Below are 19,232 nucleotides of genomic sequence, written 5' to 3' on the forward strand. Positions count from 1 at the left end.
TCTTGGAAGAACGTGAACATCATCCTAATCCATAAGAAGGTGACATGAAGGACTTGAAAAATTACAGGCCGATCAGCTTACCGTCAGTCGTCTACAAGGTACCTACCAAGGTAATCGCTAACAGAATTTCTGCAACTTTAAATTTCAGTCAACCTAAAGAACAAGCAGGGTTCCGTAAAGGCTATTCAACAATGGACCATATTCACACGATCAATCAGCTGATAGAGAAGTGCGCTGAGTACACTGAACAGCCTTCATAGATTATGAGAAAGCATTTGACTCGGTCGAAACCTCAGCAGTCATTCAGGCATTACGGAACCAGGGTGTAGATGAGCATTATGTAAGAATACTAGAGGATATCTACAATGGGTCCACAGCTACCATCATCCTCCATAAGGAGAGCAGTAAAATACCTATAAGGAAGGGCGTCAGACAAGGAGACACCATCTCCCCAATATTATTCACAGTATGTTTACAAGAAGTATTCAGAACATTGGATTGGGAAGAGGTGGGAGTAAGGGTTAATGGAGAATACCTCAGTAACCTTAGATTTGCTGATGACGTTGCCTTGCTAAGTAACTCGGGGGACGAATTGCAAAGCACGCTTTCCGCACTGGACAAACAGAGTAGAACCGTAGGCCTGAAAATTAATATGCAGAAAACTAAAGTAATGATCAATAACCTCGAGAGAGCATAGCGGTTTAAGAAAGGTGGTGTCACAGTAGTGCACAAAAAAAAAAAAAAAAAAACGAAGCTCCAGGATGCCAGACTCCAGCAGCAATGACTGCCGTACGGTGCCAAGATTTTCTTGAAAATAATATTTCAGGCCCAAGTACCGAGATATAAATCCGGCTTGAAACCAGTTCCCAGTCCTACCTACGAGCAGTAAGAGAGTCAGCGTGCTAGCTCTGACCCGAATAAGCAGTTCAGGCTTACCGAAAGGTCAAAGACGGCGGGTAGAACCAACGGAGTCCTGGACTAAGGGTCCCGCCCGCGTACGAGCTCTTCGGTTGAATAAAGTTTTTCGACCTTCTCTGAGCTAAAGCGCAACTAAATATTAGAACCAGCATTCGTACGGATCTCCCATGCTGTTTTGTTTTTAAAAATGGCATTCAACGTCGTCGTCGTGGGCGCCAGGGGAACCAAACGAGGGAATTGGCTCAAACCGCAACACCAGAGAGGTGTGCAGCACTCGCAATTGGCGAGTCGGGGGTATAGGTTCCCGCAGTGCCAATGCACGCATTGCGGTGTATCGCACAGAACAGAATTCTTTGACGTTCGTTCATCCGTACTCTCATAGGCATACTCTCATTTTTGGTTCAACGTTGTAGAGTCCATTGCAGCATACCCTGAGCGTTGTTGCAGTGTTCCCCACGTTTATGTTCATTTTAACGGCGTTCGGAAGAGCTTCTTTTAATACCGTCCCGCTTACTTCCCTTATGCCCGTTTCATGCAGCCGTTTGAACCCTGCTTGCCCGTGGAGCAATGCGAAAACTGACTGCTACACAGGATGGAGGCGACGTGCTAAAGTTCTAGGCAAGGTGCTCGCAGAAAGTCCGTGAATATTATGGCAGGAAATGAATAACCGTGACAAAACCGAATGACTATCCTACCTAGTTTCTATGCGATTACAGCACGCCGATAAGCGAAATGAGCTGTTAGCTGGTGATGACTGGACTTTTTTTTCAAAAATCGTCGTTTTTGCAGGCGCAGGGAATTCCTTGGATGAACTAGCGGTGACTAGGTAAGGACCTGACGTCGCAATGATTCTTACAGCAAGGGATAAGCTTTTGCCTGATGCAGAGTTTAAAACTTTTAGTTGCATGAATTGCCAGGGAACAGTTTTCGCGTAGCGAGGGGTCCGACGAAGAGACATTGTCTGTGCTGTATTAAACTGGCCTAAGTTATCCTTATTGGATAAATATTTCGCACTGTGGTAGATCATTTAATGAGCACCAGGGTCCATTACGGACGACGTGGTGTACATTACAGGAATCCTGTTCTTGTGATAGAAACAACTCAGGAAACCAATGACAAGCTCCGTAGCGATTGTTTTAATTTTGTTTTGTCTTCCTTTGTATGGCAGCTCTTTGATTTTCCGCTCATTGATTTTCGTGCGTCCTCTGGATACCAGGTCTATTCATTCTTGAATTGAGTCGATGCAGTTAAAACGGCGTCACGTTGATTTACCCTAGGTATGATGCTTCGTGTTCCCGCATTCACATTTGTTTGGAGTACGGGTGAGGACGTTCAGTGAAAAAATAAACTTTGCTGCGTGCAAGCGCTGGTAGCTCGTCAGGAAATGAAAAAAAAAAAAAAATCAGAGCGTTCATGTCGGCTTGGCTGCGTTTTTACCGTTACTCAAATTTCCGGCCACAAACACGTACAAAAAAAAAAAAGTACTGGCGCTGAGCACTCCTCTCCTATTACGGATGATGTTATGGGCAAGGCCCGTAACATCAGCCTCTACTCGATGAATAAAGATTTATTTTCTCCCTCTTAGTACACACAGCGTTTGTAGTCAATTCGTCATTTCTAGCACTATTGAATGCGTCGCCGACCAAAACCCACTTATAAGTACACATTTGAGTTCTATACGCATTCACTCGCAATAGTGTTGCCCGTGTTGATATTTTTGCTATGAAGCAGTGTAACGGCTGCCACCATTTTGTCTGCCACTCTTCCAGGTGTCATCACATTCTTCCGAAGTGCCGTAGATGTCAAGTTTCGGTCCTTTCGTTGCGCTCTTAAATTGCAGTAATAAGTGAGAGCATATATACCTCTACATAAAAAAAAAACAAAAAAAACATGACAGCTAAAACTGACTGAAACCTTCGCTACAATGTATTAGCAATCCATACTCAATAGTCTTGTTATTGAGAGTGCATTTGCCTCCCTCCTCCCCTCCCGAAATGTTCTGTCTTAGACAATATAGATTCGGTTTGGTTTGTTCGTATCCCATCTATCTTCGGTAACAATTATGCACAATTCTGCCTCTTGACTTCCTACGTCATCAAAGGCTTTTTACGAGTGTTTCCAAGAACTACTAGATGATATGACGTCGTCTTCGGACGTCTTACTGCTTACTGCAAAAGCAGGCCCCAGTTCGGCATAATTTTTGGGTTCTCACTGCATTAATAGAAACGTCAGGATCATTTCCCTATAAGCAGGCGGCAAAGAATTTGAGATTGAACATTAGAGAGTTTCAGCTGACCGTTTCTGACGGTCCGCTCCGCTCCGATAGCAAGCGGGAGCGCCATTGCGCATGCGTGGCACGCTAGCGCGCTACCAACGATACCGGAGCGGGGCCCCGCTCCACTAACCGGGGCCTCTTAGCGGACCGTCGCGGCAGCTTACGCTACCGGGCGGAATTTTAACATGGCTGCCCCCGCAATGCGAGCGCGCTCCGGCGAACTTCGTTTCTTCAGTTGAAACACGACTGAGGAAGCCGCGAAAGCGCTTCCGAATAGGCAATGGTGCCACACACCTCAAAGATCTTTTGAACGGAAGCGAAAAACGTCGACCGAAGCGCGGGGCTGCTTCTATGCAGCGCCGAGAAAGACAGCCTTGGCTTGGCTGTTCCAAAGTTTATCGGCTTGTTTATTGTTATTTAGAAAAATTATACCATTTCAGCGACTACATTAAAAAAAAAAAGGCTAAATGAGACCACGAAACACGGCATTTTGCTCTGTTTGGGCGACCAAATACAAATTGTTAGGTTTCCTTTAGGATGAAGTTTTCGTTTACACGCGCACGCGAAACGACCAGTCACGCGAATCATTCCCCGCCGAGGGAGGTACGGTTATCGCTTAGCTAAAAGCCTTTCAGCTGCTGACGCTCCGGTTGTGCTGAGCGGGACGTCGAAAGCATAGCGGAGCGTAAAAAACGGCCAGCTAAAACTCTCTAATCGCAAGGAAGGGTGAATTAATTTGGGCCACCATTTTGCTAATAACTGAAGTAAGTGTACTGCGTGTTGCGCAAACGTTTTGAAAGCTCATGGCCAAAGTTTCTTGGGTATAAAATACCACAATTAAGTGGTGCCCTGGTCACATATCTCAAAAACGGAGATGTCATCCTTGTCATCGACTGAATTTGAATTTAGTTTAGCTTGTATTGCAACAAGAATGTGTACAATACAAGATGCTGCAGTTTCTTTTGAGAGAGAGTGCGCTCTAACTGCATTTATTCCAAACCAAAAAAAGGATGTTTTATGAAATACCATACTACCTCTTAAGACTCTCGATTATCACTTAAAATCAAAAGGGCTCAAAAGTGGGCAAATTTGGGAAAAGTAAGTATTCCAAAACACGTAACTATGTGTAAAGATATTTGCTTCCTGCAGTGAACTTTGAAGGCAAGAACTCGGTAAGGCACGAATAAAAGAAACACGTGGCCTGGTAAATAAACAAGCAGTGGGGTCGATGATTGCGATGCGAATGGCGTTCATGATATCATAATTTAAGCAGGAGAGCAAGCCAGATCAAATGGCAATGAATTTCTCAATTCAGTTAGCAAGCTGCAAATAATAAACGCTGGGGTGGTTACATCAAAGACCGAGATTGTGTTCTGGGTTGAAAATAAGAGCCATGTATGCCATGTGTGCTATATGCCATGTAGGGAGCATGAACATCTTTCAAGCCTTTGTATGGCTTTTTGTCTGTACCTCAAACCATCTTTGATGTTGAAATAAACCTAATTGAATTGAAGTGAAAGCCACCCCTCTGCAATCTCCGCAGCAATTAGGCACCAAGGCTGAACTATGTTCATATTTGTATACCGCCGGAATCGCATTGAAGAATTTGCGTTTCGTCTACTCCGATGGTCGAGTGTTTTTCTTAACTTGAAAATATTAGATATTCTTCTAAAATTATTCCGCAGCGGGTTTGAGTTCAAGTCTTGCGGCCATGAATGCTAATATTGTGAACCACCATTGAGACTTTACCCATGTTTTAGCCTTTTTAACGCTCGCACTGCTTCAAGCGAAGCTTTTTATGAAGTGCAAACAAACGTCCAAGTCCGCCACCAACACGCTGACTCTAAAGCGTAAGGAACCTACGACGTCATGCATCTACGTTCATGTACCTTCAAATCCGTTACTCAGCTGCTCTCTCGGACCGGTACCGTAGGTCGCAGGATGCTGCTAGAGAGCGTCTGCAGGGGCAAGCTACGACGACGACGTGGCGTCTTCCCCGAGCGAAGGTCCGCAGCTACCTCTTGGGCCTCCTCAGGGGTCGAGCACGTCGCCAGCGCGGGAAGGGCGCCACATCAACGCGCTCGGCACCCAGCCGTGGTTCCTTCGCTTCGGCCAGACTTGTCAGGAGCCCGGGCAGGACGGGCTGGCACAAAAACATGCGACGAGGCACGTCTACGACGGCAACTACGGTTGCAGTCTTCGCTGCAACGACCAACGACCGACTCCGAAGGAAGTGCAGACACAGCAATGTCCGCTGCGTCAGAATTGCGCCGTGTGTGTAACTCTGACTCGGCAGTAAACGGAGAGGACGCGCTATAACAGCCCCGGCGTGTTTAACGAACCTCCGGTGTTATTTGGCTCCGGGAGGTGTGGGGGGTTGGAGAGTAAGTCTTTGTGGTGGCGGAGGGTGGTGGCGGTCGTTTTAGCTCGATCGTCAACACGTGGACTCCACACCCCACGTGAGTCGTCGTTGGTCGAGAGGGGGCCACGGGACATGCGGCGATCTTCGTACTTGGGGAGAGATACTGACTCACCCCACTCGCGTTCGTCCAGTATCTTATCAACGCACAACAGAGGGGGGAAAGTGGGTGTCGGAACGTGCCGTGTCGAGTTCAGGGTTAGAACAAAGGAAAAAAGAAAGGAGAGAAGCATGGGCGTGTTTTTAAGCGTTTTCCCGCCTCTGTTTATGGCCGGGGCGCACCGGTTTAAAGATAAGGTTATCCGGGCCTCTCGCAGGAACTTTACGGGGGACAGAGAACAGCGTAAAACTTTGAAGTCCGGCTGGGAAGGAAGCCAGCTATTTTGTTGGATCTGCCACTGCCAAGGTATTTGGAAAGAGCGTGGTGACAACGACAAAATTATTCCTGAATTATAGAAACTCTTTGGGCAGGCTGTATGCTTTACTCAGTTGTTTTGCTTCTTGCGATTGGTGAGATAGGTCTGCGCCCTCGCGCATGATGCTTGGGATGATATCTTCTATCAACTGGTCGGCAGCCAACTTGCTCGAAACAAAGGATTGAAGAAAGGCGAGTCGTAGAAGACAGATTGGGACAGACACAGCCATGCGGCTTTCTCTACGACTCTCCCTACCAGATTCCACAAAGTGATTTCTAAATGAATTCTTATAAACTCTTCCATTAGTGTAAGGAGAAGCGTAGCGACCAGTGAACGGAGGGGAAGCGCAGTTATGTCGTCCACTGTACATGAAATTTGGGTATTGTTAAACTGCAGTACAATACGGGTTGAACAAAGCTATCTTTTCATGCTTTTGAATGGTGAATTATTGACGCTGTGAGTACTGTGAAGCCTAGATAGCAACTCTGAATATCATACTCTTTAGCAGGATCACCGTTCGCAAAGCGTGGGTTTGTGGATGACTTAAGAGTAGTTTTTAACTTGTGCGTGCGTTCAGAGGGGAGTCTGATGATTGAGAGCTGGACTTGAATGTGCAGTGAGGAACGTAGCCCGACGTATTTAGATGCTTCTGCTTGCGATAGCATGCGAAAAGTGGGCACAATTTCCGAAGGCAACCTCCCATCATGAGCTTGGGATGGGGGAGGGGGGGGGGGATTCCTAACAAAAATTAGTACTTGGAGAATCACACAACTGTGAAAGCCACATAAGGGGCTCAAAATAAACGGCAAGGAATGCTAGCAGAAAGGAACGAAATACAACCAAAGAAAAATTTGCTCAAGCCCACACACGTTTGAAGCGTTCTCAACAGCCCTACAACAACAACAAAAATTTGAAGAAATTCTGAGAATCGTTAACTAATGCGTAGCATCCTAATGCCGCTTGTCCAGAGTGCGAGCTATTTACAGCGGAATTGTAATGGATTTTCTAAATTTTGCACGCTTAATTATCTCAATTCACGAACACTGCAATTATGGGAGAATATCCCGTGGTGCCTCACCGCAGCGAATTTGGCCGCATTCGCTTGACTATGGAATTTCTCATGTATCAAACGTTTCTATGTGGCAAGGCTGCGAACTATAGAGTTGAGTGAAAGCCGGGATGGACAAAAGACTTCCAAATATTGCTCAACGTTTACCGAAAACACGCGACATGATGACGAGGGAAACCACGGGAGTATAGACAAACACGTTTTATAATAAAAAAGAAGTACTTCCTCTGCGCCCACCGTAATACTTCAAAGAGAATTTTAGAGCTTTACATGCCTTTCAAATCGGTTGCATTATTTTGCTAGTAACTCGGGGTTTGGGAGTGTTCGGTGTGCATATTCATACACACTTTTGGTTCTACAGTGGTTTTGCCCGTTGCAAAAACAACTAGCGCCACCTACATGCCTTCCACAAGAACGGGCCTGAAGGCGGAGCATATAGAGACTACATAGATTTTTTCAATGTTACTTAGAGTGGAAACTGTGGCTGCAATTGCACGCCGCCATGGGAATTGTGGGTAGTGTGAGAATCGGATTGGCAGCGAGTGGCTACTGCGATGTGCTATGGATTAGACTTGTCGGCTCTGAAGGGTCTGTTAGTTCTGTTTCCAACATGCCTTTCCGTTTTCGGCATGCTACTTTCCCGCATTTAGAGGACATCACAGCTATGTCCAAATAACAGCGTGATTAGCACTAAACGCATGTTCTTCCGTTAGCGGAAAGTTTCTAAGGATGAAGGGGTAACCAACATGCAGCGACACTGACGAGTGAGGAGGAAAACGTAACTCAGTGGGTACAGCAAATGGATACTGTGGGTGACAGCGACAAGCGAAAAAAAATAATACACTGCCGCCTATGTCCTCCGTCGTCGTCGCTCGTCGCTGCCGCTCGCTTATGGGCTCGCCGGCAAAAAGCGAGCAAAGACCCCGGCGGCCTGTGTACGAATTTTTTCGCTTCTCGCGGTCGCCCACACTATCCATTTGCTGTACCCACTGAGTTACGATTTACGCGTCGCTGGTCGCCGTCGCTGCGTGTGGTTACCTTCTTAGACAGGCGCGATGAGGCAACATACATGACGACTCGACAGGCCGGGATTTATTTGCCATTTAAAAGCACGCATGCAATAGCATAATGCTTTGCGGGCGTGCTTGAAGACTTACTTGCGGTAATAGCTAGACTTCACCTATATGTTTGTTTATGTCCGATTGGACAAAACAGAAAATACAACGCGACGACATCCCTTTTGCATCTGTAGCTGTTGCATATGTTTCGCTTGCCAAAGCGCGTAGAACAATAATATTACACTATTGTGAGGAAGCAAGAATACATATTAAGACAACCGAAATAATTTATTTTCAGCTTAACATTACAAAGGAACGAAGAAGATAGCATTTAGTCTGGAGAGTGTACGATAACTTATAAATATATCCGGGATGGCCCACTGTGTCTGGTGGCGTGAGCAAAACGCAGGACCCGATCCCGCTATTTTTTTTTGGCACTCTAACGTAGTATTTTTACACAAAGTAAAATTTATTAACGGCGGCACTTCTGGCAGCAAATTTTCAAACAAAAACTCAGTTTGCGTAGCCACAAAGCCATTTCCGGGCGTGCCACGAAGCACTTCCGGCAGAACTACACCCTATGGGGGCACCCATGGATCCATGGAGCGCTTTCGCAGAATCGCGTTGATACTAGCGCCAGATTCCAAAATAGGTAAGCTAGTGAGAGACTCTATGATAGACAAAACCTTTTGAAACCACCACCTTTGGTGGCACGGTTTATACACGCCAGCGTTGCCCAACGCACAGCCATCCTTTCGCAGATTCAAGGCAGAACACAAGTATATAATCAAGAATTACGATTTATTTAATTAAAAATTCACATTACATTTGCTATCATGAAAATAAATAAAAAAGGGGTTACAAAATGGCGTCAAAGAGAGGCGAGATAAAGACAGAATGAAAATAAATTATTAGGAACACACTGACTCGCGCTGTCGCGAGAGGTATCAAACACAACAAAAACAAGAAAATACTAACGAAAACACGGAGGAGTTAGAGAAGACCGGTCGCTCGTCAGTGCGTGCCTCCCGGTGACCGCCGAGCGTGCTTATCTCACGCAGTGGCTTTAGCAAAAAAAAAAAAAAAAAGAAACTCCAGCGCTGTCGTCAAGCGTTACCGCGCATGTAATGCTTGGCATTAGAAACACGACTATATCGGGGCATATGACGGTGACTAGAATAGTGCAAAGCGATGACGAGACACGTAAATAAACAATTTCCAACTTATACAAATGCGTGATGATGTGTCCTTCAGTGTTCACGTAAAAAGAAATCCTGCAGCTTCACTGTGGTTTAAGCTTTGTGTGACTTTGTACAAGCGTCGGCAGATTTTTTGTATTTTAGCGTTCGTGAGACCGACCTCTGACGCTTCACAGTAGAACCATGCCGTGGTTTCTTGGTTCTTTGTTCTCTGGGCAGACATTCCGATATATTTTTTGGGTGTTTTTTATGTATTCGTTGCGTGGTGCCGTCATTCCTTTGCCCCCCACACCTTACGGCGTGGAGAGACGCGGACAATTCAAAAAACAAATTTAAATTAGTGTAATTAAGCGCTAAGCACAGGACTTTATTTCTTGCGAGGAAAAATTTTAGTTCATTTCTGCTCATAATCTAGACCTTCCTTGATTTTTGAGAGACTGCCGATAATCTTCTCTCCCTGTTTTTGTTATGCGACACAATGTTCCTGCCGCCATTAGTTACGATGGGAGAGCCGCTGGCGACGGTCTGCCGAGCATTCCACCAGCGACCGAGCGTAAAATGAACTTCCTGCGCAGGCGCGGCGTCTGCTGAATTCGCGTACCTTTTCTTTTGTCTCGGCCGCACTATCATTGTCCTTCTTTCCTCATTTCAACTGGTGCTGCGCGTATTCCAAATTTAGGCGAGCCTTCGCGTCCGCCTGCTTCAGTCGTGGCTTCCGGATGGCAGCGATGACGTATTTTCGCGGACACTTGATGAGCATGGCTGATCGTGGATGGCTAGCGGGCACGGAAAAATCGAAAAATGAGCCTAATAATGCTATCGCGTTAATATAATGTATGCTGTCTGGCGCTGTCCGTTCGAGCGGCTCCAAAAGCTTCGGCTGGTTCAAACTGCACAAAGTTAGCGAACTCCGCCAGGTCGCTGTTTTGTTGAGCGAGGGCGAGAGGGATTAAACTATGCTGAGAACATCAAAATGTAGGGCGGGGCCCTCAGTTCAAGTCTCCATTAAAGAGGAGAGTCCTGCTGCTACAGACCTTTCCCCCAGCGGAATCTAAAAATTGGACATGTCTTTGATATACAATATCCACTGCGTATTTTTTCTAGCGAATTGAGCTGGAGTGCAGCAATACAGTAGGAAAGGACAGACTGCGAAGAAAGAAGCGGGCGAAGAAGATTCAAGTATGAATGCTGCGCACCGTATGACAATGGACCTTCTTCCAGTAGAGCTCTGTGCATGCGCAACACTCGTTCCCAGCGACCGATCTGCCATTTTCGGGGGCAAAATGTACACAAAACGATGCCATATCGAATTAGCAAGATGCGACCGCCGAGCCAGCTAACTGCTGCGACGTTTTCTGAGCAATGACAGCAGCCGGCAGGTAGCTACGGCTGCCATCAAAAACATTCTCTGCCACCAAAACCATTCTTGGCGCCTGGCACGGCTTCCTCAACTTCGCAGAACAGGCTGGATTGCAAGGGGGCGTGTTCTTCTATAATCCCGAAAGCGTGGTTCGGGTGGCCGCCGCAAGAGGGCTACGCTACTGGAAAAAGGTAAGGTAAGTAAAAGAGGTTAGTAAAAGGTTATTAAAAATGTTAGTAAAAAAAGGTTAGAATGTTGGTGGGACAACAGCAGAGAACTATCTGGGAAGACATGCGAACAAACAGGTCAGACTATATAGCACAAAAATTTCGTAAAAGTATTTTCTTTTTGTTTTATTTTTAATTTTTAATTATGTTCTGTATTTTCTTGCGAGGTGATTGTACAGTGGCGTTACGACTAAGGCCGCTGTGCAACGCCACCCTGTTAAAAAGAGGAATCCACTATGCATCATCATGTCCATTACCCAATAGGCTGCCATTTTTCTGCTCAGTGAAAGGTTGCCATTCAATTGGATTGAAAATAGTTCTTATTATTTGTATAAATAAGACCGTAGGCGGTGGGTGTACATCCTGGGGGAAATAAAATAAAATAATAGTACTTTATACGATGTAGTAATGAAGACGCTAAGCTATGGGTATTGCATGGGAAGTAGGGGTTCTCTTTCTCCACCGCCCATAATTTGCAGAGTAACTTAAAAATGAAGCACCCTGCTTGAGAGAGCGAACGAAAACAGAATCGGTAAATTCTACAGCCCTGCTTGCTTGACGTGGCGACGCACGTATTTCGAGCTTCTGAATATCTCTGATGCCTGATGAGAACTGGCGCTCCCCGCACATTACAAAGCGAAGGTTTATGGATGCGCCGTCTTTACGGCCTGGGAGTGCGTAGGTTGCGAAATTTTGGGGAATGGGCAGACATTTCTCGTATCGCAAGAATGCATGGGCTGCTTTGCAAGGCGTAGCGGTTTGTATTCAGGCCTGCACAGTGTTCATTGAAATTTATGGCTTACTCAAACGACCTGTTTTCGAGAACTTTGAAAGAAATTATATTTGCCGTTCGCCTTGTTCTTCCAGGAACGCGTGGGGAGGAAGTTGTCCTTGACACAAACTGTAGGTTGCACGTGCAGTCGGTATGGGGCACTTACTCATGATATGGGACATTTTTCACGACACTGCCCTAGAGTTCCTAGAATACAAACCGGCATACCGAATGATAAGCGCCACGGCAGTAGGCAGATTGCACGTTCCGTTGGTCGCTGTTTGAGATAACAGCAACTGTCTTAGCGACCGAAGTAAACGTGCAATCTGGATACTGCTGGGACGTTTATCATCTTGTGCGCAGGTCGGGAGTGTTGGATGCATCGCACAGCCTCACAGAGCACGAAGCGAAAGGAGGCAAATGTTCTTATCTCTGGCTGACGCTGGCAGTGTCAAATACTGCCCCAGTGGGAGTTTAGAGGGCGCCCAGAATAACCTCGGATAGTAAGTGTTAAAGGCTGCGCAGATTTGCCGAGGCGCAATAATGAGCAGTTATCAGCGAGAGCACGACAGCAAAGTGAACTCTGAAGTGTTTTGGGGCGCACACAGCTGGACATTTTGCAAAATATTTTAAATTCATGAATACAGTGAAATATTACTTTAACGAACGCCATTTAGACCAACTGTATAGTTGTACGAACTGTTTGAAATCTCCTACTGAACCACTATTGAATTCAATCGTCTTTCAGTTTAAGGAAATTCAGCGCAGTGCGCATTTCAGTGCAACGAACATAATATATGGCACAATCGCACGTCTCGCAGGTCACATTGATCACTTCAACAAGTACAACACGCATTTTTTCGTAGCACATTCCTCGCTGGGAACTGCGTTTCATTGCCGCGCGAACAATAATGGGCCGCATTTTAACGTTCAACTGGATTGGCTGCGTAGATAATCTTGTAGCCAGCCGTAGCCATAGCCACAGCTTGAGCTTTAGCCCTCCAACTACTACAATCGCAGAGAAAAGGCATTCGCGTGCTGGTTAATCACGAAAAACGGGATGGTTTGCGTAGGTCATGGTTTATGAGAGCATGGACACAGTAATTCAATTCGAGACCCCTGCAGGCCTAAGTGCACAGGTGCAGAAAAATATTTCTGTATTCTGCAAAAGGTGTTTAATAGTAGATATCCGGTTGCAAATGAGCAGAATGATAAATAAATGGGTTGAAATAGCATGCGAACATCCGATTTTTTCTTTACCTTTTGGTAACAAGCTACAACATACCAATTTAAGTTTAGTGAACTTCCACTTCAACAGACGTTTTCCTGAGGTCCATTTTTTTTTGCTGTATGTCGCTGCTCCTGGTGAATGGAAGTAATAATGTACACTTCAATATGAGCTTTGCACAGTGAGCAGATTTGCAACTGTAGCAAAGTTAACGCTTTTGCTGCCTTATACGGGCGGATAATCTTTTCCCCGACACCGCATTTACAACTACAAACTTATACCGCTGCCACACGCGCCAACCGAATGTCATTTTAAACGAATGAGATGCGTTTCAAATGTCATTCGTTTGCTTTCACAGGCGCAGTCTAATGACATTCGGTACCGAATGAGTTCAGAGAAAACTCTTTTAACTTTGACTTCGGACCAACTGTGTACCCTCAACAGCAGATGAGAAAAAAAAAATATTTGAAAAAATCAGAAACTTATTGTTTGCAACTTTTTATTTGATCTTGAATTTTTTTAAAGCTTTAGAGTGCTTTACTGAGCCCTTTAAATGGATTTCTTCCGCTCTCAGTGTGACCGCTTGGGTTCCCGGCTGCAACGGCTGCAGCAAGTGCAAAGGGAGTCACCGCTAGTTGCCCTTCGTGACTTTTCGTGACGCTTTTGTGGCGGGTCGCACTTTGTAGTGGTTCGAGATCTCGTTGCAGCTCCATCTGGCCGCTGATACGTTTAGCTCGCAAGCACAATGCTGCGGCGACAGCTCTTTTAACGTCGTTCATCGCGGCGTCGTCTATGCGCACCGCCATGTTTGTGGACAAATATGGCGGCGCACATGGGCGACTGCGGATCTGCTTCGTATTTGTCTTTGCTTCACATGACTTATTGCAACAAAAAATACAGCTTAAAAGTAAAAAGAGGGTGCGCATAACGCATGCTAAGCTATTTCACGTACATTTTCTCAAAGTGAATTACATCAGCATTCAATGCAGTTTTGTGCACGTGAACTGTACTACCGATTGCCATTTACATACCACATGAATGACATTTGGTTTGCACGCGTAGTTAGTGAGCAGGAAACGAATGACATTCCAAACAAATCTTATTCGTTGAAAATGACATGAGGTTGGCGAGTGTGACAGGGGTATTAGACTGCCCGGTTGTGGCCATAGGTTATTAATGTGTTGGGTTCGCTGAATTGAACTTCCTCTGAAGCTGTCCCGCAACGCTAACAAATTTAAGTCTGTGTTTACAGGAAGCATACTTTCTCGCCCTGGAGGATACAAGGCTGTCATCTACGTGAAAATAAAATACGAGGGTGCGTGTTGTTTGTTATGTTATTGATCTCGAGGAGCGTTTGCTTAGAAGGGGGTCCAGTGGAGGAACTTCAGCTGTAGTCATGAGAAATGAGCAGTCATGGGTCGTAATGACAAAGTAGTCATGAGCTGATACGGTGGAGCTATTCGTCCGCAGACTTGCGCTGACACGGGGATGTTTGAATGCGACTCAGGGAAGGGCAGACACCATGTCGCATTTCGTCGGAGGAGTGAAGGCGCCACGAAGACATAATGGAAGACTGATTTAAATAACAGGTTCCATTGTAGGCTAAGTATTGTTACGAATCGGCCAACGCCGCCGTATTTTCCCGCATCATCCACCACGTGCGAAGCCACCACGTGCGCCACAGCCGTCAGGCGCCAGCGTGTCGGTGAGTCACGCCTCTACATGCCCGGCTCAGACGTTGCGCTATCGGTGCGATCAACATTCGATAGCGCGCCCCGGGCACGTTTCAAGGACACTCTTTCCCCTCTCTCGGACTCCACGTTCGCCGAGGCTATGAATGACTCACGAACTGTGGAAAGAGCGTTGGGTGTGTCTATGATGTTCGTGGCGTGTGGGTACTTGTTCGCGTTTGACCGTTGTTGCTTCTGGGTATAAATAGAAGCAGCCCAAACGCTGAAATTCATTCATGTCTGAGCAGCGAATCCATGCGGTCGCTCTGCTCGAGTCCTGTATTGTAACCTCGCCCGTCGGGGCATTGTTTTTTTTTTTTTGGCTTCGGCTCACCTTTCGTTATGAAGTAAACAGTTACGTTAGCCTACTGCTTCTGGACTTCTTCATGGCTGCAACAACGGCTGGCCGCTCGCATCATACACGCTACCACTCGTATGTCGGAGGCCACGGAGCTCGGATCGGGTGCCCCCGCCCGGTCGCAACAACTGGTGTCAGCGCTGGGATGACACGGTTGCAACAGTATGGTAACAGTTTAGACAACACCTGGAGGAAAATGTGGCAAGTTGGCCGACTAAGCTCGCATACAGAGACGGAAGAAAATATAAGTACATGTTCGTGAAAAATTGCTGTGATTACGACAGCATTCATCATCACATGCAGATGCCTGCCGCCTAGCTTTGAAGTCCATAAGTACGGTATGGATCCGTGCTGAGCGAGAACAGCTGTGCACCACGTGGAGCAGCGAAAATGGATGAGAGAGCTCGACCGGGATGAGTCAGAGAAAAGGAGGCGCAGGTACAAAAGCGGCAGCGTTCAAACCGTATCTTTGGTAAGCCTATCACAAAAGTCTGGAGGCCACATTCTTATCCGTCGCGACGTATCTGGCTTTTTTGGGAAATAGCTTGCGTCGACATTCGCGCTCACTGGACATCTGCAGATGTGGTCTTAGTGGGAAGGTATGCTATATGGGAATGTCTGTTTGCATTAAGCCAGTTATAATTGGCATTTCAATTATTTGGGGCAACGGTTTGCCCCGTGGATTTTGCAGTCCAAAGGGGATCACCGATGGGGAAAATAGAATGTAGCGTCTTCGGCGTGTAGAGCTAACACCGTGAATGGAGAACTATTATATTGCCTTAGCACAGTTTTGGAATAGTCGGAGGGCAGTCCATAGTTGCTCCTTACTACGGACTACCCGCTTGGGGTGAACAACCGGGCAACAAACTGAAACATATACAACGAGGCGGCTTACGTTAACCGGATCAGACACAAACAAGTAGAAGATGAGTTGATAGTGCTTGAAGGAGGGCTGACACGAAATGTTGGTGTTACGTTTTTTTCGCTGCTATGCCTGCCTACCAGCCCACTAATCATAGAATGACAGATTAGACGGTCGAGCGCAGCGTAAACATTCATTTACGGCGTCGTTTATTTGTGTCAGTTTCGGTTTCGACAAAACGAACGCCGAGCGGCCGCCATGACAGGAGGCGTCACGTGACGTCACCATTCTTGCCGTATCGTTGCCGCTCTGGAAGCGCGCGCGAGCGAGCGCACGCGCGCGCCCAGACCGGCCGAGGGCTTCGCCGTCCCCACAGACCCGGGCAGCATGACGTCAGTCCCAAAACCATGACGTGTACACACGCCCGAGCAACGCACGCCATCAACAGCCAGCGCGTCGGCTTCGTCACGAGAGATCCGACGTCGGCAGTTTTGGGCAAGTAGCAGATGATGTCATGTCGGTCCGCTCTGGGCTTTCTCTTTGGGGCGAAGATTAAAATGGATTTTAAATATGTTCCGCTGAACGGTTGCTGTTGAGACTTGCTGGGAGATATCTCCTGATAAAAAGGAAGCGTTCTACATAGTTATCTCAGCTTTGGAATTTCGTGTCAGTACTCCTTTAAGAGTGCTTTAGCAGCAGACTCTTACAGTCGCAGACTTGTTAATCTGTCCGACTTGGTCCGTTTTTCAGAAGTCGGGAACTCGGCGTTTCTCGCACGCCGGTCACAAGTCGCTTCCTGTCGTCGAGATAACCAAGCATTGCATTTTTACTGTTACAACTAGTGGTCACATTTTCTCGCATAGCGGCTGCATTGGCTGCCTGTCGCTTATTTCTTTGTTCAGAACTGTTGCTATTCCGTCGCAGTTGTTCCCATTACATTTTCTCTATCTGCATACTCTGCCGTGAATCTCTTCACTATCTATTTTACACTACACATCAACGCGTTCAGAGCGTGATACGACGCGTTTAAACGTGCCCAAGCAACTTAGGCAGCAGCTCGCACTGGCGGCCGGGGTACTGCGTAACTTGAATCTGCATAAATCGCGCTACGCTTCTATCCTTCTCACTCCCTCTCCCTGTAAGTCCGCAGAATGAACGTGGTCGCTGTGTGCCGACACGACTGTTCTGTTGCCAACGCAATGATAACAAGAAGAGGGCGAAGGGTGGATAAGGCATACGCTGAACCACATGTACTGAACCACGGCCGCTTGATGAAACTCTGTCATCGAGCGGCCGTAACGGAACTATGCCCCATGTCTGTGCACAGGAGCCGAGGTAATGGGCAGCTACGCGCGAAGGGATATAAACTTGCTAATTTACAGCTGAAGTATGCCTTTCGCTTGAATACGTGTTTCTCGGGGACCGCAACAAGTTTAGAAACCCACCATCACATACTCCATCACTAATTCTTTTTTTTTTTTTAGAGCTATATGCCTGTGATTTGGAAGTTTTTAACCAGGGAACAAAAACTACACAAAGAGGAAAAACAAATGCACTAGGACAGTCACTAGAAAAGACAGTCACCAGTGACTGTAATTGTGCCTTTTTTCTGCTGTTTGTGTAGCGTTTTTTTACTGTTTTGTATGTGTGCGTTTTATGTGTGCGTTTCGTTAGACCAATTACGTTGTGCAAACGACTAATTGTGCTATCTTGACTAGTAAGTATGGCATGTAATGGTTGCAAGTAAGAGATTTATAGTGGTCCGCTGAGGCAGATGGGAAGTTTACTTTTCTTGAACTTTGGGCTGTTTCTCGGGCCAGTGACTGTTTCTTTGGCCAGTGACGCCACTTTCGTTAGTTCAATAATGTAAAGACATTCACACAGACTAGCAGCAATGAAAGCGTCCAAACGTTTTGTTCTCTCAAAATAGGAGAAAGACACAGCGTACCTCCCGAACGCTTTTTAACACTTGATTATTTCACCTTGAAACAATTCTACCGGACATTTTCCCGCAGGTGGTTTACCTAGATGAAATACAAAACCCATGACAATCATTTCGGGCACGCAGAGGATACAGGAGGGCACAAACAAATTCTTGATTGGTCAAATAACTTTACGACGCTTTTGAGAGTTGGCTGGATTGCATTCCTGTGCGTCGTACACTGATCCCTGCGCGTCCATTACTCCATGACGTTGAAAATAACAAGGTTTTGTCCATTTCTTTGTTCATCAAGCCCGCGGTTTACACCCGAAAGTACAGATACAAAAAAACTACTCTGGAAACCGACGATTCCAGCTGCGGTAGACACACAGCAAGTTCGCACTCTAGTATCCTGAATGTACAGATGCTACAACAGAAAAATGCCAACGTGTCCTTGCGTCGCACCGTGCCGATGCAACAGCTGCAATGCTTTCCTGTGCTCACTTTTTCCTTCATGGGAATCGTATGTCGTTAGAGGGGGTAAATATAATCTACTTCTTGTTTCCTTAAATACTTCTGCACATAACCACATCGTTGTACATAATCTCGGTGGGACAAAATATTTTTCAGCAGGTAATCGACCTTGGCGGCATTTTTACATTTTCGTTCCCAACATGTAGCTTCAGTTTATATTTCTATCTATAAAGCGCTTAGCTTTGTGCTCCAAGTACTACAGCGCAGCTTTAGTGATGTCATCCGTAACACGAAAACGCTGAAGTGAAAGAGAAAGCTCTTCCGGTAGCCGGAATCGAGCCCAGGTCCCTCGCGTTACGAAGCTGGCGTCTATCCGATTGCTCCATTTCGACGAGGTCGAAGCTGTTTGGAAAACTTGAACGACAACCATAGAATCCGTCAATAGAAAGCTTCGCATTCAGTCATCGTTGTCAGTTGATGGAGGGGTGCATGATTTTTTATGTACCGAAATATTCACCTACACAGTGTTTCAGATAACCACATCTGCAAACCGGGCACCCTTTTCTCGTCGGCAACCACCCTTTTACTGAAAACAGGCGAGAAGCACATGCAATACAATTTCAGCCCCTTTGGCCTACAAGCGAAGTCTTGGAACGTCGTTACTAAGGAACGTAGAAGGAAAGGGAAGGCGATATTGGATTATCTATAGAAAGGATTGTTTACAGCGAACAAGGTTCTAAACAGTGAGTTTGGGGCAAAAAATGCTTGCAGATCGTGGCTCCAAGCAGTATAAATAAAAACACGCACGTGCACACGCACACGTCGAAGAGCGTGCATACATGAAACTACCCCACCCTAGAGAACTGCAATCCTAACGGCCGCCACAGGCGCAGTGAAACAATTTCCGGAAAATTAAGCTTGCTTACGTGCTTTGAAGGCTGCTTAC

General features: G+C 46.3%; 1 protein-coding gene across 8 annotated transcripts in view; it reads right to left on the reverse strand.

Annotated features, from left to right (window-relative positions):
- The window catches only part of LOC144153015 (solute carrier family 41 member 1-like), a 117,016-nt gene that overhangs the window by 57,121 nt on the left and 40,663 nt on the right, over positions 1–19,232 (reverse strand). For 2 of the 8 annotated variants that reach the window (XM_077684639.1, XM_077684640.1), the window contains exon 1: positions 5,083–5,690. The exons of 5 other annotated variants lie outside the window; for them this stretch is intronic. The gene's annotated coding sequence lies outside the window, so the exon portion shown is untranslated. Of the gene's footprint in view, positions 1–5,082; positions 5,691–19,232 lie in introns of those variants that run through there. One more of the 8 variants, XM_077684646.1, reaches the window with a different exon arrangement.

Source organism: Haemaphysalis longicornis, unplaced genomic scaffold (assembly GCF_048455015.1).
Source record: "Haemaphysalis longicornis isolate Haplotype H1 unplaced genomic scaffold, Haemaphysalis longicornis Haplotype H1 scaffold_9, whole genome shotgun sequence".
Lineage (NCBI taxonomy): Eukaryota > Metazoa > Arthropoda > Arachnida > Ixodida > Ixodidae > Haemaphysalis > Haemaphysalis longicornis.